Here is a 14085-nt window from a genome sequence, read left to right on the forward strand (position 1 = left end):
TTTGGTTTGGTTTGTTTCTACACAGGAAAAAAGCTGAACATGAGGAGCTGTTGGACTACATGGAGAAGGCTGACGATAAGTTCCGCAGCTCAACAAAGACATGGTGGCAAAGAGGGAGGCAGACCAGCGCTCTGCTGGGGACTCAGGGGGCCATGGGGGGCAGTGGGGGCAGTGATGGAGGCGCAAGCACAGAAATAATGATAACATGTAATTTATTTTATTTATTTATATTATTTGTAACTATTGATTGTCTATGACAAAAAACAAATGTTTTTATATTTAACAAACATTCTCACCCTCCTTATTCCAACAAGTCAGATAACACAATACCAGACTGGTTATTCATTAAAAAGATAAAATAACAGTTTTGAAAATGTGAATGTGAAGTGCAAACAATCCTTATTGTGCACAACACACCATAGGCACAACGAGTTAAAAGATATAATTTAATGAGTGTATTCCACATTAACTATCTATCCAAAGTAACAGGGATTATCAACAGATAATATTACAACAACAGGTAAAACATTGAACAAACATGTGAAAACTCCCCAGTTGATTACTGACATTTTTTTGTATTGCAAGTTTTCTGAAATTTTCTCCTGTCAGAAAATGAGGCTTATTACTACTGTAAACTTTCGGTGCATTTAGAAACAGGCAACTGGCAGTAATGATGTACACAATCACTGTAAAAACTATCACTCCTCTCTACTGAAATAGTTGATTAAGGCTGCTCTAATATCTGCCCCTTCTGGCTCACCATGCTCAGGTACTGCTTGACCTGGAGGCTGATGTGTAACTGCCCGTCTACATGCTCCTCCATGAAATTGTCACCATGCTCTTCACAAATATTATGAAGCACACAGCAGGTTAACGTCATTTTCTTGCTGAGCTCCAGCTTGCAGTCATTTCTTTTGAGGAGACATCTCCAACGGCCCTTCAACCTTCCAAAAGCCATCTCTACAACGAACGTGCACTGCTCAGCCTGTAATGTAGGTGTGTTGTTCAGGTGAGAGTCTTCCAGTGTCGGAGAAGGGCTTCATAAGCCAGTTCTGCATTGGGTAAGCAGGGTCACCGATGAGGTAGTGTCCAACATTAATGCCAGAGATGATCTTTTGTTCTGTCCAAGTAATTCACCATCACTAAGTTGATCCCATAAATTTGACTGCTTAGCACTCTTGCGTCATGCACACTCCTGCATAGCCCACACACACATCCCAAAAACAGGCCTCTGCCGTCCACAACTCCTTGCAATATTATTGAGTGCACCCTTTTCCGGTTTAAAGTAGTCCCGGGGATACTCCTCGGGGGCAATGATTGGGATGTGGCTTCCATCTATTGCACAACACACTGTGGTATTCTCCAGCGGTTATGGAAGAAGGTGGCAATTTCAACCAGCTTAGCAGCTTCTGGGGTGGTGATGTGTTGAGGGAGCAAGACCTTTATAACGGAGTCACAGAAATCCTGAACACAGTTAAACACTGTGCTTATAGAACCTACCCCAAAAAGGTGGCTAATGGTCCTATACTCAATGCCAGTAGCCAGCTTCCACAGAGCAATTGCAACACGTTTTCTCACTGGAACAGCCAGACGGTAGTTGGTGTTCATTCGGCCCATGAGAGGCCTGACCTGCACATATGTATTCTAATGACTCCAGGGACATTCGAAAGTTTTGAACAAACTGTGTAGGGGTAAAATCTGGCACAACTGTGTCCCACCCAATAGTGTGATCGGTGGTATGCCCAGACCACATGTGTCCTCCTCTGCCTCGCCCTCAGCCATAATACAACTGCAAAAATAAAAGTCAGTTGGTTTGTTAACATGTATGCTTTGATATTGTACAGTATTACATCCAACAATAATAACAGGGGTTTTACTAAAAAATTAACAAATTGCAGCAACATTATTTTCAGATTAGTGTGAAGATTTATGTTGAGATGTTTATAAAAAAAAGATTGCAAAATTATCAAATTCTTTTTGTTTACATTTCTTATATTACTAATAGGCTTTTCCCCTTAAACCCTACTGCCCAACATGTACATGCACGTCCTGGCTGGCGATATCACCGTTAACATGACAGAGAAGATGAGACACAATGGTACAAATATACATTGTAACGCTGGCTCACAGATTATGTCGACGATACGCTACATTTGACACACACACACACACACACACACACACACACACACACACACACACACACACACACACCACACACACACACACACACACACACACACGCTGGATGTATGTTCTACATGGGTAAATGACCGGACTATAATAAGATCACTTCTGCTATGTAATCGCCGACAACCAGGACAATTTCCAGTGGTTGGTAAACCGGAACATTTTAGCGTCCCGAAAGGCTTTCTTTGTCGGAAAAACTGGAGATGCCCCGGTCAAACCGGAACGTCTGATCACCCTAACGGTGTTTTGCTTGACGCTATGCTGTTGCCATCGCTAGCTAGCAAAATATGATAATAACGTTAAATCATGGGAGATAATTACCTTTCTCCTTGAACGTGTCCTCTGCCATAGCGGTCACGAAGAGCTGTCAAGGCCCGTCTTTGAATTCCAGTGTGAATTTGTTGTAAAGCCAGGAGCAAAAGTATCGGTATGTAGTCCTCCATTATGTTGATAGTCATAACGCGTTGTTATGACAACGGAGGGGTGCTTGCAGTGACGTTGTGACGTAGCCCTACTCTGGCTCTCGAGGCTGTGGAAAATCAAGCTGGTTCTTAGAAAACATGGAGAGTAGAACCAGCACCGAACTAGCACTAGCACCAGCCCAGAACCAGCACCTGGTTAGCCTTGGTGGAAAAAGACATACTAGTGAAACAGTTAGTCTGGAGCCCTGAACTGGCTTCGGCTGACCTGTCTGCACATTAGCATCATGGAGGCTAATAACTTTGTTTATAACATGGTTTATTGAAACAGAATGACAGGGGTCCTGGAAGTGGGCCCATCCGGTATGATGTCAGTGTAACCAGAGGGTGACCGGAGAGAAGAAGTAAAGGTACCAACTGCTCTGTGCAGCCCGGAGCTGAGGGCTGAAAACAGCGTCCAGTCGTTCCCGTTGGCGCTCGTGCTCCTCTTTTTAAACGACACAGTTCCTCTCGTACTCTGCTATCGTTCTTTCAACCAGCCCAAATATCTATTCAGCAGCCGCAGTTAGCGCTGCTCCACCAGCCCTCTCAGCATTTGGACTTTAGACATTTTCACACGATGACAGAAACTTTTCCTCCGAACGAACTCCGTCAAAAACGCTGTTTGTTTTCCTTCAAACTGTTGCTAAGCAGCTAGCATGCTAAGCTAGCGTCGTTAGCTTTGTAGCTTCCGGGAGATGAGTCCGAGGTAAAACATTCAGAAAGAAGGTGAGCAGCACAAAGTCCATGAGACAGGTTTATCCGGACACACACAGGCTCTGATGGACCACATCTGTTGGAGCTCACACACTTTCCCAGCACAACAAACCGACTCCAATGTTTTCACTCACGTTAGTCGCCATATTGCTCAAAGAATAACATCCGGTTTTGCTGCAGCTTGGTGAATAGCCTTCAAAATAAAGGTCTGTATAAAAAGGAGGTACAAGAAGTGGTTTTTATTTTAATGGGAAAACATTCTCCAATTCCTAAAAAACGTCTTGCTCTAAGAACTTTGATATATAAAAATTGTCTTTAATGGATAGTTTGAGTTTACCGGCCATAGCCAGACTAATAACCTATATGTGGTTGGGAGATTTTATTATTGAAGGCCAGTTATTACATGGATTAGGATACTATGCATCCTGATAAAATTCCTTTGTCTTTTGGACTATTAAAATACCCAGATCTAGACTCCATCTGGGACTGGGAACAAACAAGACACTCTTGCTGTTTTTCATGTTGGTTTTTGGCACTTTAATAATGTGCCAAAAAACACTAATGTGCATGTTTTTGATTCTTCTCCTCAGACGTCCAGCAGCTGTCGGTGGTTAAAAGCAGAGGTTCCCCTGAGCAGCAGGGTTGGAGCTCCAGTCTGGGCTCTGGTCCCCATGGTGACAAGTCGAGCTGGGGGGAGTGAGGTGGATAGAGGAGGAGGATCTGAGGGAGCGGGAGGGGGACGGCGATGTGAAGGAGTTCAGTTAGATATGGAGGAGCAAGTTTATGGACGGCTTTGAAAGTATGGAGAAAGATTTTAAATTATATTCTGAAATGAACTGGAAGCCAATGGAGCTGACCGGGGTTATATGATGAAAAAGGGGTTCTGGTGATGACACAAGCTGCTGAGTTCTGAAGAAGTTTAAATTTATGGAGGGATTTTTGAGGGAGGGCCAGTAGAGGGAGTTACAGTAGTCAAGGCGGGAGGTGATGAGGCGGTGGATAAGGATGGAGGCAGTTGAGTGGTAAGGGACGGACGGAGAGGCAGTTAATGTTGCGTAGGTGGAAGTATGCAGACAGGCAGATATTATTTATGTGTGACTGAAAGGATAAGGAGGAGTCGAGGATGACGCCCAGACTCTTGACCCGTGGGGAAGGGGTGAGACACAAGGAGTTTTCAACTGTAGAGGAAACTGTTGAGAAAAAATGCCAGTATTTTATTAAAAATGCTATCCACTCTTTGTCATTATTCTCTGGCTTGTTGATTTGAGTAGTGAGTATGTTTAGGTCTGTGTGAATATGGGCCCCACATTTTGAGGGAAGGTTTGGGAAGGACCAAGGTTCCAACAGCTATCTTTAATTGAGCTTCTGATTGCTCATCACCTTTAACTATTCACATTTAAAAAAGGCAGTTATTTTAGCTTTGATTTTCTCATGAGCTCTTTTTTTTAAGTGATTTTAGACCTGGAACAAGCCATCTTTTATTTCTGTGGAGGCCCAAGTGGGAACGAGTGGGAAAGGAGTGCCGGACTGTTATTGTTTTTAGGGAGCAGATTACAGCTATACACTTTGCAAAGCTTGGCTCACACTGTGGCTTTGACCCCATCAAAGCGATGCTATTTGGACCTCCAGAAACCTGCTGGTAAGAAAGCAGATCCCCCGTGGCTGTGATCAGGATGACTGCAATATCTAAGTAGTATGTGTTTCATGATTGTACTTTAGTTTTTGAATGGTAAATGAACATATTTTAAAGAGTGGTTTTATATCTTTGCTGCGAATTTTGACAAAACTGTTTTGATCCCTTGACGTGATGAATATGCAAAAAGAGATGTTCACAAGTTCAGCCCAGGTAAAATGCTCAGCCCATATTCACACAGACCTAAACCTACTCACTTAATGCTGGTTACAATATTCTAAAATCAATGCCAGAGAAAAATGATAAGTGTGATAACATTTTAATAGTGATATTGGCAGTTTTAAAAAAGTATTGGCTTTTCCTTGCAAAGGTTTTTTTCCAATAACATTAACAAGCATACCATAGTTGGGTGCCTGTGTTTGTCACGATGTGGCGATTTTATATTTGCAGGTAGTGTGTCCAAGTGGTCTAAGGCGCTGGATTAAGGCTCCAGTCTTGTGTTCAAAAACCCAAATCTGACTAGCTCCAGTCTACATCACTGATCTGTTGAAGCCACATGCCTCTTCAAGGTAATTAAGGTCTGCAAAACCAGTCTCCTCTTGTTGTCCCTAAAACACGCCTGAAGAGCAGAGGGGATCGGGCTTTCTCAGCCGCAGCACCGAGACTTGGGAATGAGCTGCCTCTACATGTCAAACTAGCCCCCAGCTTTCCGGTTTTTTAAATCTCGACTAAAAACACATTTTATTCCCTGGCTTAATCAGCATGAGAACTGTATGCTGTTTTTCTGGTGTTGTATTCTGTCTATTTATTGTTTCATGTCAATGTACAGCACTTTGGTCAACCTGGTTTTTTAACTGTGCTTTAGAAATAAAGTTTAATTGATGTGCTCGATCACCTGCAAGTGCTGTATTTTCAGAATCAGTTTGTTTCAAAGCACTTGCCCCATGTGAGGTTGAACTCACGTCCTTCAGAGTATGAGACTGACACGCTGCCTACTGCGCCAACCTGAAATCTGTTGCAAATGTTGGGAAATTTTTGGAAAAACTAACAATTTGGTCCTCAATCTTAATAAAAACAATGTATATGGAAACCTATGTATCCAATCCAATCCAATCCACTTTATTTATATAGCACGATTTTAACAAACACAAGGTTTCCAAAGTGCTGCACAAAATGATAATACTCACACAAAGGTAAGATCGACCCTAGATGCTTGTCATGACCCCATGAAAAGGCCAGGACAAAAGACCGTGTGCAAAGGTTGAAGGAATCACGAGAATATGACCACAACAAAAGAAATGATAATCATGATGGTGGTAGTCGGTTTAGTCAGTGGTGAGTGTGTATGCATGGACGAGTGTGAGGTATGGTGTCAGTGATTTATGCTGGACAGTGTAAGACTAAAGGTAAAGGTTGTGTAGTAGTTGACCACCTGCAAGTCACTGTATTTCAGCATCAGTTGTGTTTTTTTGTTTGCAAATCTCTGTGATGTCTGCTTGTTGAGAGTATAATTTCCCCTTTCCCCCCCCATTGATTTTAAAACACTGTGAGGATCAAACTCAAAACCTTTAGATTATGAGACTGACGCGCTGCCTACTGCGCCAACCAGGCTATAAAAACGTTTGCAATGGTTGGGAAAATTCAGAAAAACTAACAATTTGGTCTTAAGGCGTAAAAGTAAAAAGTCACCAAAAAAATAAATAGTAAAGAAAAGTAAAAATATCTGAAAAATCTACTTGAGTACAGTAACGAAGTATTTGTACTCGTTACTTCCCATCTCTGATGACCGTAAAGATTAATGTGTTCATGGTTTGCAGATCTGTACCTTCTGATGGAGGTAAGACCACTTGGGTTTTCTTTGGGCTGCTCTATGGTCTTCTGCAGGATAAAGATAAATTAAAAGAAAAATAATCCCAGAGTTGGCTCACTCCAGGTTATTTAAGCAACAAACATCCCTGGGTGGACTTGAACCACCATCCTATCAGTTAACAGCCGACTGCGCTGACCTATTGCGCCACAGGACTGCGCCTGTCTGATGTTTTATGAGCGGGAACTCGATCTTTAAGCCACAGCATTTGCTTTATGACTTTTTGAGGTTGAGCTGCACATGTATCCTTATCAGGCTATTTTCCTGTTACTCAGAAATTGGGGGGAAGCTGACTCATGCGGAAATGTAGAAGCTGGACGTGCATTGTATTGTTGTTACATATCAATTGGATTTTGACTTTGAATTCAAATATTTGGCATCCAAGAAAATTTTGGAACTGATGGTGTATCAGTGATTATGCTGGTGGTTTCCTGGTCACAGCAACAAGCTTGATCATTGACAGACAGTTGCACGCCACGTATCACAAAAAACGTTGGGTGGGGTCTTATGTATTTGCTTGTAGTACATCAAGTGACTGCATACCAATGACTGTAAAGATTAATATGTACATGGTTTGCAGAACTGCACCTTCTGAAAAAGGCAAAGTCACTTGGATTATCTTTGGTATCTCTATATTCTCCTGCAAGAACAATATTGTATTATCTCACAGGTTCTGGTAGCTTAGTGTTTATTTTCAGTCTCAATGCCTAGATGTGTTACAAGATTTGCAGTGAACGTTGTATTGTCCAGCAGAAAGGCAACAAAGGTGTGTTACTTTTTGACTATGATTTACACTCACCTAAAGGATTATTAGGAACACCTGTTCAATTTCTCATAATACAATCACATGGCAGTTGCTTTAATGCAATTAGGGGTGTCGTCCTGGTCAAGACAATCTACTGGCCTTGCTGCCGTTGCACCTGGCTGCCGAGCCAGTGCAAAAAGTGCACAGGTCAGGGGAAAAACAGGGTTATGGTGTGATGAATGTGGTTGTGACGCACTGTTTTGGGCGGTTGTTAAATCAATGCCACATAGAATTAGAAGGTTCTGAAGGCAGAAAGGGGTCAAACACAATATTAGTATGGTGTTTCTAATAATCCTATAGGTGAGTGTATATTTGTGGACTCAGTTGGACATTTTCATACACTGTGGCCGGCAGCCACGGCCACTGTGTATGAATGTGTGTGAATGGTGAATGTTTCCTGTAGATGTAAAAGCGCTTTGAGCAGTTGTTAAGACTGGAAAAGCGCTATATAAATACAGTACATTTACTATTTCCCTTCTGGCAGGGACATTTCTGGATTCAGGTGGACATTATTGACAGAAACATTGGTGGATCTTGATTCCCACCATAGGATTTAGTATGTATTGCACATTGCCTTCACATCCCGTGCAATGTATTGCCTTTGTCAAGCAGATTGCCACCCTGGTGACTTTCTTCCATGTCTCCATGTCTCCATATATTTGGGCTGACAGTTGAGTATCCTTCCTTGTTAACTATAACATGGGATGACTGAGAACCTACTGTATCATGACATGTTTAATTTACTATATTATAATTTTTGAGACAGGTCCTACGGGGCCTCAGTTGAATCAGTCAGGATGGCCGAGCGGTCCAAGGCGCTGGTGTTCAGGTTGCAGTCTCCGCTGGAGGCGTGGGTTCAAATTCCACTTCTGACAACTAATGTTTTCATCTGGAACTAATGTCTGAGATGTGATATTGGGAATAAAGTACTTAGCTATTCTTTGTATTTAAGAGGAAATAAATGTGCGCAAGAAATGCAATTTCAAGTAAAGTGTTTTGTGAGCATCTTTATTGTCAACAGATGTAAAGTTACCCTCTGTTTGTACACAGTGGGACATATCTACTGCTGTATTCACTGTCTGTGTCAAGTCCTTTAAAACCTGTTCTTGACTTGCTTTTTCCCACATCCTCTGAACGCTTAGCTAACTAAAGGACTTAAGTTGGCCAATAGTTGTTGTGATTGTTGTGTGCCTTTAATATCACACATGTGGATATTATGACAGAAACTGCCTAGCAAACCCTCGCATAACTTCTAATGGTTCCATGGTGTAATGGTTAGCACTCTGGACTCTGAATCCAGCGATCTGAGTTCAAATCTCAGTGGAACCTGTTTTTAAGCCACAGCACAGGTGAAAAGATCAACCTTTCAACTTTCCACATCTAGTTTAAAGTAAGATTCCAGGTTTAAGAACATGAACTGCGTTGTCCAGTGATGGTGGTATAGTGGTGAGCATAGCTGACTTCCAAGCAGTTGACCTGGGTTGGATTCCCAGCCATTGCAGTAGTTTTCATTGTGTGGTTACTTGCTTTATTTGTCGAGAAGTAACCAGAAAGGTTACTCGCCCAACCCAGATTTGATCAAATATTACATTTCTGTTATGGTACAAATAAGGGAACATATCAATCAATCAAGCTGCCTCCACGAGGATCCACAGACACAGGCAGTCCTTTACAATTTGCAATTTGCCCGTGTCTGGTAACTACTACTAACCAATTAGAAAGTTTATGGAAATTTGTGCAAATAGGTATAGCACTGAGTTTCAGGTTGTTGTGTCCGAGTGGTTAAGGCGATGGACTAGAAATCCATTGAGGTCTCCTCGTGCAGGTTTGAGTCCTGCCGACAACGGAAGGCATTCTGTAAGAGTGGTAGCAAACCAATGACCTATTAGAGAATACCCAATCACAGATGTACCTTCATGAATAATCTCCAGCCACCCATCTCTTCGGTTCAGTGTCATAATTGCCATAAAAATTAGGGATCACTAAAATTTAAACTTGTGTTGCTGCAATCAGAGTATACAGTGCTCATCCTGAATGGACCAGTATAGTTCATCAGAACTGCTTGTTGAATGGTCTATTAGCCTTGGAACCCCCTTTCCCTAAGAAATGGATTTCTTAGTTTTTATTTTTCAGTCTGTGTTACAAGATTTGCAGTGTGCATTGTCCAGCAGAAAAGCCACAGGTGTGTTACTTTTCGACTATGATTATACCGTAGCAGTGCAATCATTTTGCCCAGGTTTGATTTCCAGCCCTCGCAGTTGCATTTAAAGGTTTTGAAGCCATATACAACATTAACATTACATGTTTTACCAGGTTTCTTCTTTTATTCAGTAATATTTCAATTTCCTTGCGGGAGTCATCCCAAAAGGATTAATAAAGATAAGTCTAAGTCTATCTCAGAAAAAAGTTTTAAAAAATCTGAAAATCTTCAGGGGATGTAGCTCAGTGGTAGAGCTCATGCTTTCTATGTATGAGGACCTGGCATCTCCAGCAGGTATTATGGTAGAGTCTTTAAAAGAGCTGCAGAAGATATTACCTCCTGTGGTAATCTGACTGGTAGGGTTATAGAACGTAGTGGTAGACTAAGACCTCCTGTCACAAAAACTAAGCGGTATGCTTTCTCTTTTATACCTCATGTTATCAGACGTTTTTACTGTAGTTATGTAATAAATAAATATAGTAGTGTAGTATATTTATTGTAGCATATTTATTATATTACGCTCCAGTTTTTATGGGTGTTATGGCGGGCATGAGCAAATTTGAGATGCCATCAAGTTTTCAGCAGGCTTCATCAGCAGGCAAGACACTTGCAGCATCACACTTTGCTTAGCATCAACAGATGCTTTGTTAAAATCAACAGACTGGAAATATACTACTGCTGATACAAAGTATAGGAATTAGCAGGGATGGTTGATCCATCAACATCTGGGTCACAAACCCTCTTTTTTTTATTACAGTTTGCTTTATTCAACCACTGATTAGAACATTGATTATTTTTCTCTATTTAAATCAGATCTTGAGTGCTTTTCATTTTTGCCCCTCAAACGTTTTTCTACTTTTCTTCTAAATCCTTTTTTAGCATTCTAAGTTTACCTGTACTTAAAGAACTTTTTTCAAGAAACCCAAATTTTGTCGCCCAAAATGGAGGAGTAATGGCTCTTTACAGTGAATATGCAAAAGAAGATGTTCTCAAATTCAGACCAGGTAAATGCTCAGCCCGTATTCACACAGAACTAAACCTACTCACTTAATGCTGGTTACAATATTCTAAAATCAATGCCAGAGAAAAATGACAAAGTGTGATAACATTTTTTATAATGTATAACAAGTATTGGCTTTTTCCTTGCAAAGGTTTTTTCCCCAATAACAAGCATACCATTAGTTGTGCGTGTCACGATGGGGCAGACGGTTGCATGCTGGTAATGTAGCTGAGTTGTCAAAGGCCCTGGATCAAGGCTCCAGTCTCTCTGGGGCCGTGGGTTGAACTCCCATCACTGCACTTTTCAAATATTACATAGCTGGAAGCCACCCAAGTCTTTATGTGTATCATTTGGGCTGATCTTGGTGAAGTAACTAGAATCATCCATCAATCACCTTGCTGAGATTGTTCCTTGTTAACCTGAGGTTGGTGAACCCTCCTATTCCAGCACTTTGAGTAGAAAATCAACAAATAATTGTGATAATTAATCGTGATCTCCATATTGATCAAAGTAATTGTCATTATCATGTTTGGCCATAATCATGCAGCCCAAAGAGATTTCATCAAACCAGGTTGGGCAAGTAACCTTTCTGCTGACTTCTTGTAAAAAAGAAAAGAAAAAAAGCAAGTAACATCACTCAAAGAAAGCTACTGCGATGGCTGGGAACCGAACCCAGGTCAACTGCTTGGAAGGCAGCTATGCTCACCACTATACCACCATCACTGGACAATGCAATGTTCACTTCAAATCTTGTAATACATCTGGGCATTGAGACTGAAAGTGCGCTCTATCACTGGGCTACAGCCCTGATGAGTCAGAAAATCCCTCCAGGGGGTCCTGTGTTATCACATCAACAAGAATGGGAAGTGTGTTCACAAACATTGCTGCCCTTTGATAGCTCAGTTGGTAGAGCGGAGGACTGTAGAGGTAAAAAGCTGAAATCCTTAGGTCGCTGGTTCAAATCCGGCTCGAAGGAGCAACCTTTTCAAGAGTTGCCCTTCACAGATCAATGAAGTCTTTCTGATTCTGATGTAGAGATGGACAGACGACCCAAAAGCACAATACTTCTTGCCGAGACAGAACAAGAAAAAAAGAAGAGGTGGGGGAGATAAAGTTAAGTCCTGACAGAATAGGCGAGGAATGGCTCCTGGCTAGAGCTTCAGAAGGCAGGACATGACAGATTACACATCTGTTACATAGTCAGTTTGTAGTCTTAAATACCAAGTCTCTTGCTGTTCCTTGACTAGTTGGCCCCCCCGGCTCTGCATCGCTCCAGGTAAGTAAAAAGCAATCTGTTATGCACCTTTGCATTGCACTAAAATGTCAACATTTGGACCTGAATCCAACAATAACATTACCTGACACTCACATACATTGGTTTTCAGGTAAAAAATGTTGGTTAGGGGTTTAGTTACTGTTTGAAAAAAGGAAAAGAATTGTTATTGAGATAGAGGCAGATGAAGTGTTTATGACCCATCAATGATGACAAAAGGATACATCCACTGTCGGGGGCTGATTTAAAGGAAATGGTACTCTTTAAAAATGTCAGGGTTCTAGCTTTAAGCTAATGAGGAAGAATTTGACAAATCTAAATCAACCAAAACTAGTCCAGGAACTTTCTCTTTCAAATGTAACACCTGTATCTGTCAAATGCTGACCATTCCCTGACCGGGAATTGAACCCGGGCCACGGCGGTGAGAGCGCTGAATCCTAGCCACTAGACCACCAGGGAGTCACATCTGTCAGATTTATTTTTGTAGATGTGATTTTCCTTTGTGTGTAATTTAGCATCTTTCTCATCTTTTCTCTCATTTCCTCTTTTTTTCCTCCTTTTTCCTCTTCCTTTTCTTCTTTTTCCTTCGTTCCTCTCTCTTCCCATTTTTCCTCTTCTTCCCCCCCCCCTATGAGACTGTTGATCCCCAGCTTTGGCGCAATGGATAAAGAGTCTGACTTTGGACTCTAGGTTTGACTCCTGGCTAGCTCGTACTGTCTTTAGCGACTAAATTCCTTGTTCGTCATTTCCAACTTTACCCCCCAGTACAAACTCTACGAAGAAAATGTACATCTATAAAGAGCCAAATGATGAGTAATTAAAGTAATCTAAGCCTCTTGGTGTCAGTCAACTACAGCAATAATCAAGCTCTTGCTGTTGTTTTTCTGTTTTGCTTGCTAATCATCTTTCCTTGAAAAAAAAAGTTTTCCCTGAAGGACAGAATCAGCAGTGCTAGATAAATCATCCATGAAATTTTCATTTGTTAGTCAACAATCTGTGAAAGCGGGAAAATATCAGTAGAGTTGATATTCAGAGTTCCCCCTATGCTTTCACAACAACAAGGCCCTACTGCAGCCAAGTGGCCGTGATCATATAGTGGTTAGTACTCTATGTTGTGGCTGCAGCAACCCTGGTTCGAATCCGGGTCACGGCAGCTTTGTAAAGCTAGTTCTCTGTAATGCCTCCAAATTGTTCCATCCTCTGCTTCATTTTACATTGATAGAAACTGCAAAGCAGGGGGGGGGGCAACTGGTCAGGGAACAGCAAGAGACTTGGTATTTAAGAATAAGAACTAGTCAGGACTTGAATGATACAGGTTTATAAGTTGAAAGAGTAAGTTCCTGGGCTTTTTTTTGGTTGATTTAGATTTGTTAAATTCTTCCTCATTAGTTTATTGCTAGAACCCTAACACTTTTAAAGAGTACCATTTCCTTTAAATCAGACCCCCGACAGCAGATGTATCCTTTTGTCATCATTGATGGGTCATAAACACTTCATCTGTCTCTATCTCAATAACAATTCTTTTCAGTTTTTCAAACAGTAACTTGTAATGAAAAATTACATTTAACCACTGATTTTCATATTAATTATTCATAATAAGATCTCCAATGCCTCTCAGAGTATATGACTTCTGTATCTGTCCTCAGTGTCTTCTCCTTGTAGGAGACAACTGAATTTGTTATGTCTTTGCATTTTCCCACCAAGGAGGGATCGCTGATTCTACTCGGAAATCCAAACGACAAGGAAGCAATTTCAAACAGCGGGGGTGAGTTAAAGTTTCAATTCTGTTGGATAAATTATTTAAATTGGACATTGAGATGGTTTGTGAGACAAATATTGACTGTGATTTAACTGAGGGATTCGGGGAAAGTTAACTTTTGTTTTGTAAAACTTTGGGTTGTGTACAAAACAGGAGAAAGGAGGAGATAGTTTTTTCCAATTC

At 41.3% G+C, this 14085-nt stretch overlaps 2 non-coding genes across 2 annotated transcripts; both read left to right on the top strand.

Moving 5' to 3' along the window:
• Positions 1-8927: 8927 nt before the first annotated feature.
• trnaq-cug (transfer RNA glutamine (anticodon CUG)) lies at positions 8928-8999 on the top strand. The gene has a single exon. It is a non-coding gene; the product is annotated as a tRNA-Gln (tRNA).
• A 2759-nt stretch (positions 9000-11758) lies between these two features.
• On the top strand, positions 11759-11846 carry trnay-gua (transfer RNA tyrosine (anticodon GUA)). Its single transcript is given in 2 exon segments — positions 11759-11795; positions 11811-11846. It is a non-coding gene; the product is annotated as a tRNA-Tyr (tRNA).
• Positions 11847-14085: the final 2239 nt, after the last annotated feature.

The sequence above is a fragment of the Etheostoma spectabile genome, unplaced genomic scaffold (assembly GCF_008692095.1).
Source record: "Etheostoma spectabile isolate EspeVRDwgs_2016 unplaced genomic scaffold, UIUC_Espe_1.0 scaffold00019275, whole genome shotgun sequence".
Classification (NCBI taxonomy): domain Eukaryota; kingdom Metazoa; phylum Chordata; class Actinopteri; order Perciformes; family Percidae; genus Etheostoma; species Etheostoma spectabile.